General features: G+C 42.0%; 1 protein-coding gene across 2 annotated transcripts in view; it reads right to left on the reverse strand.

The window, feature by feature from the left end:
• The window catches only part of AATF (apoptosis antagonizing transcription factor), a 105,137-nt gene that overhangs the window by 9,626 nt on the left and 79,800 nt on the right, over positions 1 to 15,711 (reverse strand). The gene's annotated exons all lie outside the window — the stretch shown is intronic.

A 15,711-nucleotide genomic window follows, 5' to 3' on the forward strand; every position in this document is an offset into this window, starting at 1 on the left:
GGGTGTCTGCAACAGGGCCACCCCCCCACCCACGCGCCTCGGTTCACCAGCTAGTCGCTGAAGTCAGCAATCTGATGACCTCGGCCAGTTATGGGACTGGTTTTAAAAGCCTGGCTGCTCCGTGCAAAATAAGTGGTTTGCGTTTCTGCCCGGGAAGCTAGTGACGCTTTTGCTGCCCGGCTGTGCCTCCCCTGCAGGATGGAGAGCTGGGCGAGGACGAGGAGGCAGAGCGCGCCAGCGCCTGCAGGAGAAAATGTGTATTGATTTCTCCCTCCTTTTAGAGGAGCGCGGAGAGGTGAAGAATAGCTGCTCCTCTCCGCAGCCTTTCACATTCCACGCGCGACAGAAGGCCCAACCCCCGCCCGCCTCCAGGAAGCAGAAAGGGGCAGCTCCTGGGTGCCAGCGGCCACCAGGCTGCCTGGTCCACGGTGCGGACTCCAGACACCCCAGGCCAGGAACGCCTCCCCTTCCTCAGATCCAGTAATTTCCCTCTCTGGGCTGACGTTTCTTCATCTATACTGGAGAAGAAAGAGCCTTCAGTCTTATTTACCTTTTAAGTGGAGGTGCCCAGAGGGTAAAAGAGTTAATGTTTATAAAGGGTTCTGCTCCCCAGAAGAAGACAATGGATAAAACACAAGGTGTGGTTGGCTCATTCAAGACCTCGTTTCCAGGGTAGTTACTAACAGCTTTCCATTACAAATGCCCTGCTTCCTAGCACCTGGAACACAAAGTACACTCAGGCAATGACCTTTATCTAAATATCCTTTTTTTCTGTGACAATACCAACACTAAAAATAACAAAAGGAAACCAAGGACTATTATGCCTTGTTAATGCACATACAGGAGCCATTCCAGAAATGTCTTCTTCTTAAATTATTATTAACTAATAATATTATAATATTATAATCATATAATTAACTAATAATATTAACTAATAATTTGTAGAAGGGCCACCAGAAACCAAACCCGGTATGGTTATCGCCGCCAAGATGGGCAGGAGAAAACCGACAGCGTGATACAAATTTGTGGTGTACGCTCTTGGGAGCAACTGAAATACAAGAGTGCTCTTGAAAGACTTTTCCCAGGGTTCATCCTAAGTTAAAAGACCTCCAAAACTCTCTAAGTGAAGGATTGGGCATGACAAGTCCCGGAGCTGAACTCTCCTTATTTCTAGGGCTTTTCCAACGTGGCCAGGAGCGAAGAACAAACTATGGAGCCGGCTCTCAGGCGGTATGACATCCTCACGTGGGGACAGAGCCCGCAGAGGATTAGGCTCTGCACTGCCGGTAAACTGCCGTGTACAGAGTGCCGTGGGAACACAGCAAAGTGCAGACGGTCCCCGACTTACAACGGCTCGACTCAGGATGTTTCCACTTTACGATGGTGCGAAAGCAATGTGCACTTAGTAGAAACTGTACTTCCAGTTTTGAACTGTGACCTCTCTCTTCCCGGGCCGGGGATGTGCGGCAGATCCCCTCTTGTGATGCTGGGCAGCGCAGTCCCCGGTCAGCCACACGATCACGGGGGTAGACGACCGACACACTGACAGCCACTCTGTGCCCAGACAGCCCTCCCGTTGTTCGCTCTCTGTACAGTATTCGATCAATGACATGAGACACTCAACACTTTATTATGAAATAGGCTTTGTGTTGGATGCTTCTGCCCAACTGTAGGCTAATGTGAGTGTTCTGAGCACAGTTAAGGTGGGCGAGGTTCAGGCGTGATGTCAGTAGCTTAGGTGTATTTTTTTTTTTTTTTTTTTTTTGCGGTACGCGGGCCTCTCACTGTTGCGGCCTCTCCCGTCGCGGAGCACAGTCTCTGGACGCGCAGGCTCAGCAGCCATGGCTCACGGGCCCAGCCGCTCCGCGGCATGTGGGATCTTCCTGGACCGGGGCACGAACCCGTGTCCCCTGCATCGGCAGGCGGACTCTCAACCACTGCGCCACCAGGGAAGCCCAGCTTAGGTGTATTAAATGCATTTTCGACTTATGTTATTTTCAACCTGCAATGGGTTTATCGAGGTGTAACCCCACTGTAAATCGATGAATTTGAATTAGTAAAAGAGGCAAGAAGCCTTTGTTCATTCATCTTATAGGGATTGTTTGCAAAAATGATCTTACCAGCAAATTGCTTACAAGCAACGGACTCATAAGCTGAAGGCCTTTAAAGGCATTTCAGACAGGAGACCTACAGACAACCCTTCTCAGGTTTGCACAGAAATGGGTATATCTGCGTTGCAGGCAAAGGGACAATGACATAATATGTACACATGGGAAAATGTAAATTTTGTTTATTTACCTATTTGTACAGGTATCATTAAAACAGTCCTTCTCAGAAACAAAAAAATTACAACGAACATTTCATTCTCAAGAATCTAATGAGCAAGAAGGATTATTTCCACTTTATAAAGAAGAAAACTAAGGCCCAGAGAGAAGATTTCTTCAAGGTCACACTGTCTGTGAGCTGGGGCAGAACAGGTGCTCAAGGATCCCAAGTCAGTTCTCTAGCCCAGAGAAGGCTGACATCAACTGGGAAAAGACTTAAATTGTTTTGCAAATAAAACTTCTGCTACAAAAATGCTATATATATATAGTAAGTAAGGCAGGATTCAATTGGAATCAAAATATATTATTGCAAATGTATAATACCATACATTTTTACTAAAATCTTTCCAAGTCCTCTAACTCGATAATACCAAACACAGGATTATAGTAAACATACGCATACTATTGTACTTTGAGTTATAAATGAAGCAGTCTTAGCAAGAAAAAAAACCCGAATAAGTGTTTTTGTGAACCATAATAATTACTGTTAGAGAGGAACAAATAAAACATATGTATATGTATAACTGATTCACTTTGTTGTAAAGCAGAAACTAACACACCATTGTAAAGCAATTATACTCCAATAAAGATGTTAAAAAAAATTAATAAATCTTTGAAAATAAAAACAAAACAAACAAACAACAACAACAACAAAAAACGGGTTCAAGGACCAAAGAGCCACACCTCAGTCGGGGGTGGGGAACCATTAAAGGCTCTCTGGAAAGGCTGATGTGTACCAAGGACTACGAACCCTGCAACAGGAAAGGATGCAGGCAGGGCAGGGGTGAGGAGATGCTCCAGTTCCCGTGAGCAGAATTAAGAGACACAGCGGGAGGAGGAGGGAGTGTGTCCTGGGACCTCAGGGGCCGGCAGGACAGCACAAAGAAAATGCACACCAAACCAGGTGATGAGGAGAGAAAGGTAGCAGGGTGACAAATCACGGCAGGCCTTGAGTGGCAGGTTCGAGTATGGCTTTTATGCTGTAGGCGACAAGGAGTAGCATTTTCTAAGTGGTATTTTAGGAAGGTGCAATCTGGCAACGATGCACAGAACTAATTAAATCAGATGGGCGGCGGGGGGGGGGTGGGGGGTGGTCAAGAGGCTGTTGGTGTTAACGGTCTATGTGGGAAGAAAAAAGCCTGGGCTCACAAAGAAGCCGTAGGACTGGAGAGTAGAGACCACTGAATGATGTACGAAAATAAAGTTCCAAGCAGACCAAAAGTAAGAAATCAGAAAAAAGCAAGAGAAAATATCAGCGAACGGCTCATCCTGGGATCCAGGAGGGAATGCCTAAGCATAAAAGCAATGAAAAACACTCCTAAGAAAAAGGTGTTACACATTAGATCACATAAAAAGTAAAACTTACATATGACCAATAAAGATCGTTAATACCAAGAGGTGAGCAAACGGGGAGAGCTACAAAAAATAGGAAATATGGTATATAATCATAATATGTAGAATTCACACAAACTGCAAAGAAAAATTAAACCCAAAGAAAAAATGGGACAAAGGATAAAAACAGAAATACAAATGATTAATAAATATACAGACTCTTCAAGGCTATGATTAAATGCGAAAATAAACATTAGATACTTAGCCCAGTGCCTAGCACACTGTAGGGCCTCAGTAAAGTGTCACTCTTGTTGAACTCTCCATATCAGCAAAGGTAAATGACATGAGCCTCAGGTGGGGGGAGGGGGGGATGTAAATCAGTACAACCTATCACGAACCACTGAAAGAACGTATATAACTGAATCACTTTGCTATACAACAGAAACTAACACGACATTGTAAAACAACTATACTGCGATAAAAAAAATTTTTTTTTTAAGTTTTTGCCTTTGACCCAGGAATTACCCTTCTACACCTTAGAACCTATTCTAAAGATACAAGCAAAACCTAAAACATGGATTTCTATACAAATACGTTCACTGCAGCATTCCTTAAAGAGAAATAAAAACAATCAGAAATAACCTAAATGTCCAAGAATAAATATTCCATAATTGAATATTATAAAGTCATTAAGATGTCTTTAAAATATTTAACGGTATTAAAATGCTTATAATATAAAGTTAACCGGAAAAAGGGATTCAAACATATATGAATATATCTTTAGAAAATATACACACAAAAAGTTCTGCAAGAAAATATATTAGTAGTAGTAATAATATTCAATTCCCAGTAGCAGATAACATGAATTTCCTTTGTGCTTTCTGTATTTTCCAAATTTTCTTCCATAAGAATGTTCTGTTTTTGTTTTTAAGATTTTTTTAAAAAATAAATTTATTTATTTATTCATTTTTGGCTGCACTGGGTCTTTGTTGCTGCGCGTGGGCTTTCTCTAGTCGCGGAGAGCAGGGGCTACTCTTCGTTGCGATGTGTAGGCTTCTCATTGCGGTGGCTTCTGTTGTTGCTGAGCACGGGCTCTAGGCACACGGGCTTCAGTAGTTGTGGCATGCAGGCTCAGTAGTTGTGGCTCACGGGGTCTAGAGCGCAGGCTCAGTAGCTGTGGCACACAGGCTTAGCTGCTCCGCGGCATGTGGGATCTTCCCGGACCAGGGCTCGAACCCATGTCCCCTGCATTGGCAGGTGGATTCTTAACCACTGTGCCACCAGGGAAGCCCAAGATTTTTTTTTTTTTTTTTTGATGTGGACCATTTTAAAGTCTTTATCGAATTTGTTACAATATTGCTTCTGATTTATGTTTTGGTTTTTTGGCTGTGAGGTAATGAGGGATCTTTGCTCCCCGACCAAGGATCGAACCTGCATCCCCTGCACTGGAAGGCGAAGTCTTAACCCCTGGACTGCCAGGGAAGTCCCTTTTGTTTTTATTATAGGGGGAAAATGCAGTCTCTAAGGAAAGAAGGTGACAGGCACCTGAATCCGGAAGAAAGAGAACTGTCAAGAGCAAATGGACTGAATACACTGGACCAGGTTTCAAAGCTAATTATGAGGTTTAGGGTCTTTGGAATCAAAGAAGGTGTAACCATAAGAGCAGGCCTGGAAATTCAATGATTCACACTAAACTGTGAATGGCTTAATAGGTAAAACCTTCTTATATAGAAAGCATCTTTATTATAACAGAAAGAAAGAATCATTTTAATGCAAACAAATTTTTAATGGAGAGAAAGGCTCTGTGTCCGTGTGCCGGGGGTGGGGAGGCAGCTTCCCTTTGGCACAGGAGTCCCACGTATTTCTAAAAGCTTGCTGTCTGCCCTCTTAGCGCAGCAGGCAGCGCGTCAGTCTCATAAGAGCTTGCTAACTTCTTGGGCTTCCCTGGTGGCGCAGTGGTTAAGAATCCGCCTGCCAATGCAGGGGACACGGGTTCGAGCCCTGGTCCGGGAAGATCCCACACGCCGCAGAGCAACTAAGCCCCGTGCTCCACAGCTACTGAGCCTGCGCTCTAGAGCCTGCGAGCCACAACTACTGAAGCCCGTGTGCCTAGAGGCCGTGCTCCACAACAAGAGAAGCCACCACAATGAGAAGCCCGCGCACCACAACAAAGAGTAGTAGCTCCCGCTCAGCACAACTAGAGAAAGCCCAGGCACAGCAACGAAGACTCAACGAGGCCGTGCCCCACAACAAGAGAAGCCACCACAATGAGAAGCCCGCGCACCACAACAAAGAGTAGTAGCTCCCGCTCAGCACAACTAGAGAAAGCCCAGGCACAGCAACGAAGACTCAACACAGCCAAAAATAAATAAATAAAATAAATAAGCTCGCTGATTTCTTGAAAACAGGGGCAGGGGTCAGGAGCCACACTCCCAGATACATAAACCAGCTCCCCTACAAACTTGCTGTTTGTCTTGGGCAAATTACTCAACTGCTCTGTGCCTCAGTATTCTTATCATAGAACACAGATAATGCCAACCACTTTACTGGTTTCTTATAAGGACCGAATGAAAATACATATGAAGAATTTAGAACAGTGTCTGACGTACAGTAAATGTTCAATAAGTGGAATCTGAGGAAGTTCCCTGGTGGCCTAGTGGTTAGGATTCCGGGCTTTTTCACTGCCGTGGCCCGAGTTCAATCCCTGGTCAAGGAACTGAGATCCAAAAGAATAATAATAATAATAAGTGGAATATGAAGTTATCATTCCATGCCATTTCACTGCCAATCAGAAATAGGGCGGCAGAGTTAGGGTGGATAAATCAGAGCAAAAGATGAACACAAAAACTGAGATGATCTGCACATCTTAGCAACCCAAGCTGCTCAGGTGGCTCAGTGATCACTGTGGGAAATGTATTCATAATATGAATGGATGACTAATCTAAATTCAGGTGAAAAACATTAGCTGTTGCCTACCTCCTTGCAAGTTACTTCACTGTGACTAATACAGTATCTATAAGATATTACATTTTAAAAGACAATAATAATAGAATACAAAAACTTAAAAATAATAATTCCTTAAGAGAAACATTTATGTTCACTTTAATGAATGTGAAATATCCCTTTGGGAGAAGAATAAGATTCACAATCTTTTGAAGAAATGATGGGAATTTGACTGCAGAAATGAGAACTATAGTTAAGAAACCCTATTCTGAGGAAAGATTTATCTGTTCAGCATCTATAATCTCTTTCTAGAAAATGTGCCTTTCTCTCTCTACAACCTGCTTGGAACCAAGGCTTGAATTTGAGAATGCAAATTCTTCAGAACTGTGTGAGGACTGCAAACCAGCGAACCAGGAAATATGGAAGAAACGAGAGCAGTGCTTTCTTTGCAATCCAGTTTTAAAACTCTGGCCCAAGTGTCAGGTTTGAACTTGAGAATGTTCTCTTTGTCCTTTCTGACGTTTCTGGAGGAGGAAGGCCCCAGGCCCCCTCGCTCTGTGCTGGACGCCATCTTTAATGATGATATATGGGGGTCCTTTCCCTTCAGCACTGCTGGGGGGTCAAACGTGTGATGCCGCCCTCCCAAGCATCAACAAGCAAATTATAAACTGTGTCAATCCGAGTTAATGCAAAGCTGTAATCCTCTTTAACAAGAGATCAAATCACTGCCATGAGTTATGTTCATTCTGTAATCTGATAAGGAAGAGAGGGAACCTCTAATAAAAGAGTAATGGGAGCCTTTAATGACGCTGGGGAAAGACAGCACCAGTGCAAGTTTCCAGCTCTTTCCTGCTGTTCCTGCTGATTAGATCAATGTTGCATATTTGCTCGGGCTTGTTTCACCTGTCAGAACAACCTGTGTCTTTTTAGGAGATAAGAAGCCTCACAGAAAACATCTATATCTTAAGCATTCTTGCTCTCAAGTTTTTAACCAACGAAAAATGCTCTATGGAGGGTATTTCTGGGGTTATTAGCTGATGTGCTCTCAAATGCTGAGCAAATTTCATCAGAATATTTCACCACGATTCAGTGCATTATGGCTAATAAAAAAGGGTGTGTGGGGGCGTAAAGTAGGCAACGGGGAATCAAAAATGGTCTAAGTAACCTCTGGATTACCAATTAGGGAGAAAAGAACACCATCAGGAGAGTGGTAGAATGTGCCCATACTTAGGGTACAGACCCACACACACAAATGGCACGCGGAAGATAAATTGCCTGTACAAATTCTATTATACCGAGGCACTTCAAGAACAACGTGGCAGTGATGTTGACAAAGCACTTTACAAGGCTGGATTACATTTGTACATTTCTAAAACTCCAGATGTAAAACAATAATGTATTTGGTGCTTAGCAGTTATCATTAAAGGATTCTCTCCTTGTTCTTTCTAAAGCCAGTAGCTTTATAAAAGGAGAGGGGAAAGTGGTTTTTTATCTGGGGGCAGAGAGTGGGGGTTAAAATGAAAATTCTTGCTGTTCCTACTGAGAATTTAAGTTCTTTGCAAAGGAATGGAGTACCTACAAAATGTTGATATTGCTATCATTTTTGTAATACGAAAAAAAGCTTCTTAGGAAAATACAATAACCTACCCTTTCAATGAACAGTACCAGAACTGGGTTTATCTAATAAATGCTCTCTGAAGCAGCAGTAAGTGCAAGGCAAACACCAATTTTCTTTTTTTTTCTTTTTTTTTTTTTTTGCGTTATGTGGGCCTCTCACTGTTGTGGCCTCTCCCGTTGCGGAGCACAGGCTCAGCGGCCGTGGCTCACGGGCCCAGCCGCTCCGCGGCATGTGGGATCCTCCTGGACCGGGGCACGAACCCGTGTCCCCTGCATCGGCAGGCGGACTCTCAACCACTGCGCCACCAGGGAAGCCCCAAACACCAATTTTCTTAGGCACCAGGCTGACTGCTGCCGCTTAGACCTGTTCTGTGCTGACAACAAAACCCACGCTGACAGAGTAAGCAGTTCCCATGCATTCCCCGTCCCAAATCTGGGGCGGTGGCCAGTTCTGAGGAACACATCTCAACCCTTCTCAGAGTCTTACTCAGAATTTACTTCTCCTACTTGTCACACTAGCATTTTACTATCTGACCTACATCTACCCAGCAAACGAAAAAGAACAAACTTCTTTAAAAGTCTGCCTCAGAGGGTCTTTCAAAAACACAGGCAAAACCCCAGATGATTATTTCCACAACCGACAAATTCTTCATTTTGTTAGAACCATAATAAAAGATCACCTGAATTTGCACTTCACCCTCCCTCTGGTCTAACAGCACTCCAGGGCTTTCATACCATGTAAAGTGAGCTGTGCTTCTAAAATGTCCTTGATAAGCTTAGAATAACTTCAATAGTCAGAGAAGTGAACAGCAATCCTGGAAATCATGCAAGTAACACACTGACTTGTTCGCAGTGGTGACAATATGCTTAGAGGGATTCTCTGCCAATGAGACATCAAGACCTTTGTCCTCCTCAGCCCACTGATAACTCTGCCTCTACAGCATCACATGACACTTCTGCCCTCTTCGCAAAGATGACTCTGAAGGGCAAACAGGAGCTGCTCTGGGAGATGTGCTGCCCCGTGCCAAGAGTACCTGGGGGTCCAGCAAAGCCAGCGATCCTTTTTAGACTCGTGGTAACCCCTCTCTTGCACGCAACACATGATACAGGGGCAAAGTTGAATTTCTTTTCTTTCCTCCCAGTACTGAAAGGCAGCTATGCTAACCACCATACCACCAACGCCTCTCCTCCCAGTACTGGGAGCGTTCATCAGGCCTGCAATAGAAACCACCTGCCTACCTCCTAATACCGGACCAGTAGAAGCGTCAGGGGTTATATGAGACCTTCACTAGCAAAGGAAACCTGAGGGCCTGTAAAGGCATTTAAATCAGTATGCAAAGCTTACCTAGAGACGCCCCAAAAGGAAATCTGGTAATACAGGAGCAAACTGGGCTACTCTGCATTTAAAAAGACTTTTTAAAAAATAGATTGCTTGAAGAGAAAATTTCCTAGCATGAGAAAAGAATATGTATCAGCAGAAATATGAAGACGCCACTACCTTTCTAAAGATCCTTTTACAGACCGTACTTCTTCCTCCACTAAGGCTATTTTAATACCCTGTGTTAAAGATCTCTGCTCTCTCTCCCTTAATGAGAGCTATGTTCTCGTCTCAATTCAATTTGACCAAGTCCAAATTTGAGCTCAAACTGGACAACGGACATGGGGGATTCAAGGATGAGTAACCATACTGGGATTCCCCCCTTCTCCTCTCTTTATTAATACTGGGTATTAATCCAACTTAGGCACATGTGTGGAACACCAAATTGGACCCAAGACACAGCTAAAGAGAAGGGCTTCTCTCTCCAGACCTGGGTATGGTAGGAACCACAGGTAGAGTGGCCTCTGAGAATAAGAAATCAAAAGGGCTGGAAATTTTGTTATGTAATTTTTCACCATGATTTAAAAAGGGGAGGGGTGGGCTGGGACAGAAGCTACTCGGGTATTCAAAAGCCAGTTTTATCCAAATGGCTCACAGGGCAGAAGCCTTAAGGGAAAGGAGCTCTTTCATTTATGTAATACTTCAATACAGAAAATCAGGACCTTCCCACCTCCTCTTTATATTATAGATATAATTTTCAAAATGAACATGTCCTAGTCCATGGATAAAAAGCAATACAAGTTTACTGTAAAAAAAAAAAAATCAAATACTACAGAAATAATAGACTAGAAAGTAAAATGTGTCTTCTACTCCACCCTGCCCAGCAATAAACATGTGAAGAGTTTGGTGTACACTGTTTCAGAGCTTCTTATTTTTTTTAGTGACAGTTACTATGAATGCATCCTCATGGCAGGAAATTAGAGCAAAATAGAAGTATGAAAAAAAAAAAAAGTTGAAAATCTCCCTTTGCCCCTTCCTCCTCCCAGTCCCTTCCCTGTAGGTAAACATTTTAAATATTATTGATGTATAACATATCCATACATATGTATACATATACAGCTGTTTAATATTTATTTTACAAACATAAATGGATATTACATAAATGGATGTTTCTTTTTCTAGTTAACAAAATAACCTGGAGATCTTTCCATGACAGTATAATATTTTTTTTTTGTAAGGCACCACTTTTTTTTCAATCATACATGTTTATTTACTCAAAAGTAGGATTATGATATAGTATTCTGTAGCCTACTTATTACATTAAACACTATGTTAATACATACAGCTCCACTTCCTCCTTTAACAGTTGCTTATAATTTCAGTGAATGATTTTCTGTGATTTATTTTAACTAGTTCCCTATTGATGGTCATCTGGATTGTTTCTTATTTTTCCCCATTGTAAACAATGTTGCAATAAAGATCCTTGATACAAAAATACTTGTGAACTTGCTAGTTCCTTAGGTCTCCTTAGGTCAATTCCTAGAAGTGGATTTCTCTGGGTACAGATACATTTACATTTAAAATTTTGAAAAACATTGCCAAACAGCCCTCCAGAATGACTCTGCCATTTACATCCCTAACAACAGTAAATGAAAGTCTCTGTTTCCTCACACCATCAACATTAGTGATTATCACTTTTAATGTTTTCCAATTTAATAAGAAAAAAATGAAATCTCATTATTTTAATATCCATTTATTTGATTAATGAGATTGACAGTCTTTATATTTTTTGGCCATTTGCGATTTTTCTTTTATGATTTCTAAGTTTGCTTGTTGACGTGCTTTACCCATTATTTTTATTGGGATATTCTCAGAGATCTGTAAAAACTCTTTCCATAGCATTCCTACACAGTAATGTTACATTGAACTTTTTCTTCCCAGTTTGTCATTTACTTATAACTTTGTTTTTGATATCTTTTTCACTGTGACTCTTATGTAGTCATAGCCACTAGTACTTTTCCCCATGGCTTCTGGCCTTCGTGTTATGCTTACAAAGCCTTTCTCTACTTCAAAATCATAAAAAATTCTCTATTTACACATGCACACCAAGAATGACATATCTGTAACTTTGTTCTACTCTACCATAGATACAACTATAAAAATGGGTTGGGGCTTCCCTGGTGGCGCAGTGGTTGAGAGTCCGCCTGCCGATGCAGGGGACACGGGTTTGCGCCCTGGTCTGGGAAGATCCCACATGCCGCGGAGCGGCTGGGCCCGTGAGCCATGGCCACTGAGCCTGTGCGTCCGGAGCCTGTGCTCCACAACGGGAGAGGCCACAACAGTGAGAGGCCCGCATACCACCAAAAAAAAAAAAAAAAAAAAAAAAAAGGTTGAATTTTCCCAGAAGTTTACCTTCAATAAATCTATACCACTGTTAAAAAAAAAAAAAGAATGACATATCAGTAACTTATCAAAATCAGAACTATTCACTTGGAGAAAAGTATCAATAGTATGCACTGATGCTGAAATGAAAGTTTCCCATTTCTCAATATTTTGTGGCATACAAAGTGAGAAACCAAATAGAACAGTGCTAGATTATTTCCAGTTATGGAATTACCTGAACAAAAAACAAAATAGGCCAAGCTATGACAGCCTCCTTCTTAAGATACAGTTTTTTTAAAAAAAAGATACTACCTAACACTACCTACGGGCCCTGGAATATTTGATACCAGAAGCAGAAAGAGCTAATACTCACTTACTCTGCCTATAGTTAGTCTGGCTATTCAGACTAGGGAGCACGAACAGTAACGCAGATGCCTGCCTCTGTGTCCTTAAGAAACACAATGCAAAGGGAGAGTACCTGGTAAAAACAAATGCTCAGTTCTCCAGCTCTAACACTTTTATTAAAGTCCTTGTTACAAAGTGGCTAAACCAGCTGGAGAACAATGCTGATAATTAGCAAAGTCCCCAAGGGAGAGCTTTTTCCCCCACAAACACCAAATGCCACACTGTTACCCAGCAAACACATTCCCAACCCCTCCTCCCTTGCCTGCTCTACCTGAAGTGGCAACATAACAGAGTTATGGCCAATGAGATAGGAGAAGTTGTTTTTGGAGGGCATTCTGATAAAAGAAAATCAGTATGGCTGACACCACTCCTTTCCTCTTCTTCCTGCCTGGAATGCGTACTTGATGGCTAAAGCTGCAGCAACCACCTTGCAACCACAGGGGGAAGACCAAGGTATGTTGGCCTTAACACTACTGAGAAGGGAAAAACCATTGCCAGTAATTACCTGCCACCCCTAGGATTATTCTGTCAGAAAAATAAACTCCCATTTGCTTATACCTCTGTAGTCATATTTTATGTTTCTTGCAGACCAAGCCCAACATAATCCTAAATAATAAAGTCGTTTTCAAATAAACTTTATGTCGAGCATATAGTAGACCCTTAAAAACTATGAGTGAATAAACAAGATTCTGGAAAACTAAGTGTCCGGGGGGATCAGGTGATTCAAGAAAAATCCCAGCTAGGAATGACAATCTATTTCTAAATGCTCTAGTAGTACTATATTCAAAAGATGCCACCAATACTTAAACTAGATTTCACTTTATGCCTGGGATAATAATGTTACCTTAATGGATTTTAGCTTTTAAGTGCCTAGTTTTCCTTTTCTATTGAAGTAATTTTTTCATGTCATCCTGACAGAGAACCTAAGCAGCATTCATTTTACTCTATTATTTTTTTAATTTCTTTTTTCTCTTGCTTTTATTTATTTATTTATTTACTTATTTATTGGCCGCGCTGGGTCTTCGTTGCTGCACACGGGCTTTCTCTAGTTGCGGCAAGCGGGGGCTACTCTTCATTGCAGTGCACGGGTTTCTCATTGTGGTGGCTTCTCGGTGGCTTCTCTTGTTGCGGAGCATGGGCTCTAGGCACACAGGCCTCAGTAGTTGCAGTACGCGGGCTCAGCAGTTGTGGCACATGGTCCCTAGAGGGCATGGGCTTCAGCAGTTGTGGTGCGTGGGCTCAGCAGTTGTGGCGTGTGGGCTCTAGGACTCACAGGCTTCAGTAGTTGTGGAGCGGGGGCTCAGCAGTTGTAGCTCTTGGGCTCTAGAGCACAGGCTCAGTAGCTGTGGTGCACGGGCTTAGTTGCTCTGCGGCATGTAGGATCTTCCTGGACCAGGGCTCAAACCTGTGTCCCCTGCATTGGCAGGCGGATTCTTAACCACTGCACCACCAGGGAAGTCCCTCACTCTATTATTTTTAAAAACAGATTAGACCCAGAAATAAATGGAAAAACAAAACCCAGCCAGACAAAGGCATTCATTTGCGAGCATAGGAAGTCACAAAGATGTGCGTATAAATGGACTCAGCACCACCCGTAAGCTATTTTGTACTCAAAGCACTGAACAAATGCAAACAAAAAACTGATAATCATTGTGTTCAACTAAACTTGCACATCTACTACTTTTCAAGCAAGGGGGGAAATCTGATGGGGTTTATTAGCAAACTAAATACTCTCAAATGAAAAGGTTGAATTAGTTTGAGGGATAAAGCTGGCATAACCCACATGTGCCTATATTATGACCAATAATTTCACTTGGTGAAGACTTATGTTTTAAAATGTCTACCACAGCATTACAACAAAGATAATTAAAAACAATTTAAATTTCCAACAATTAGTGAATGGCTAAATAGGTAATATTATAAAAATATTACAGTCATTTAAATAGTTGAATAATTTTAATGACATGAAATGGTCACAGTATACAAAATATTTAAAGAAAAAAATCACAATACAGAATATAATTCTATATTGTTGAATATTATTTTAATTATATAAAAAGAAAAACAAGGGGCTTCCCTGGTGGCGCAGTGGTTGGGAGTCCGCCTGCCGATGCAGGGGATACAGGTTCGTGCCCCAGTCCGGGAGGATCCCGCATGCCGCGGAGCGGCTGGGCCCGTGAGCCATGGCCGCTGAGCCTGCGCGTCCGGAGCCTGTGCTCCGCAACGGGAGAGGCCGCAGCGGTGAGAGGCCCGCGTACCGCAAAAATTAAAAAAAAAAAAAAAAAAAAAGGAGAATAAAAAAGAAAAACAAGAACATACTAAAAGGGAACTCAAAGACTGAAAGGAAATGTTCCAAGATACTAAAAGTGGTTGTCTCCTATGTAAGGGTATGTGTATATACACACATTTCCTATCTCTATACGCTGAGAGAGCCTATGAACAATGACACCCAGAACGATGAGCACCCCAGCACCCAGACCTTAGGTTCTAAAAACCACAATTCACTAAAAAGAGTGAGGACTCCTTGGAGAAAGACTGATTCCAGGGCTGGAACAGAGGAAATGTAAGATGAGCCCAGAACACCTTGCTGTGGTGGAAAGTAAGGAAGCACTCAAGGAATAATTGGGGACATGTCAAAAAGATGCAAGCCAGCTTGAAGGGGCTTCTTTTAATCTGAGACAATTTTAAATCAAAATAAATAATGACAGTAATGGATCATAATTAATTGAATAAAATAGGAGAGCATGAATCCATACTGATATAAATGAATAAATAAATGCTAAATAAATCAAGGAGAAGGAATAGGATAAATATTATAAAAATATTATGATGTAGTAGAATGCCAACTAATAAATACAGAAGGAATGATTCTTTAAAAAGTGGTTATCTCCGAATTGAGTACACGTATACATTTTCTTCTGTACACATTTCTATCCTGTTTCAGCTTTGTAAAATGAACACATACTTCTTTTGTAAAAATACTCAAAAAAAAAAAAAAAAACCTCAACAGCAGCCTGAACAAACACAACATAATGCACATCTCTAGACCCATTTTTAAAAGGAGAACATATCCATAAAACCCCCAAACACATGAAGCAAGTGTGTGTGCTGTTCTAACCCATCTGTCTAGAGAAGAGCTCCGATGTCCTAGGCAGGTGGCTGAAGTTAAAAACAAAACAAAACAGCAAAAACAAACAAAAAACCCACCAGAGGCAGCACTGAGATTTACAAAAATTTTGTTTTGGTCTTACAGTAATGTTGGGTGTGAAGAGATGTGACAAGGACCCTTGCTATGATGCCAGTGACAAATGGTTCACTGATAAGATGAAATGGAGAGGGTGACAGGCTGTAGAACAGGTCAATATCAGGCTGTCATGAAGCCATTTGAGA

Source organism: Physeter macrocephalus, chromosome 14 (genome assembly GCF_002837175.3).
Source record: "Physeter macrocephalus isolate SW-GA chromosome 14, ASM283717v5, whole genome shotgun sequence".
In the NCBI taxonomy this organism is placed as follows: Eukaryota; Metazoa; Chordata; class Mammalia; order Artiodactyla; family Physeteridae; genus Physeter; species Physeter macrocephalus.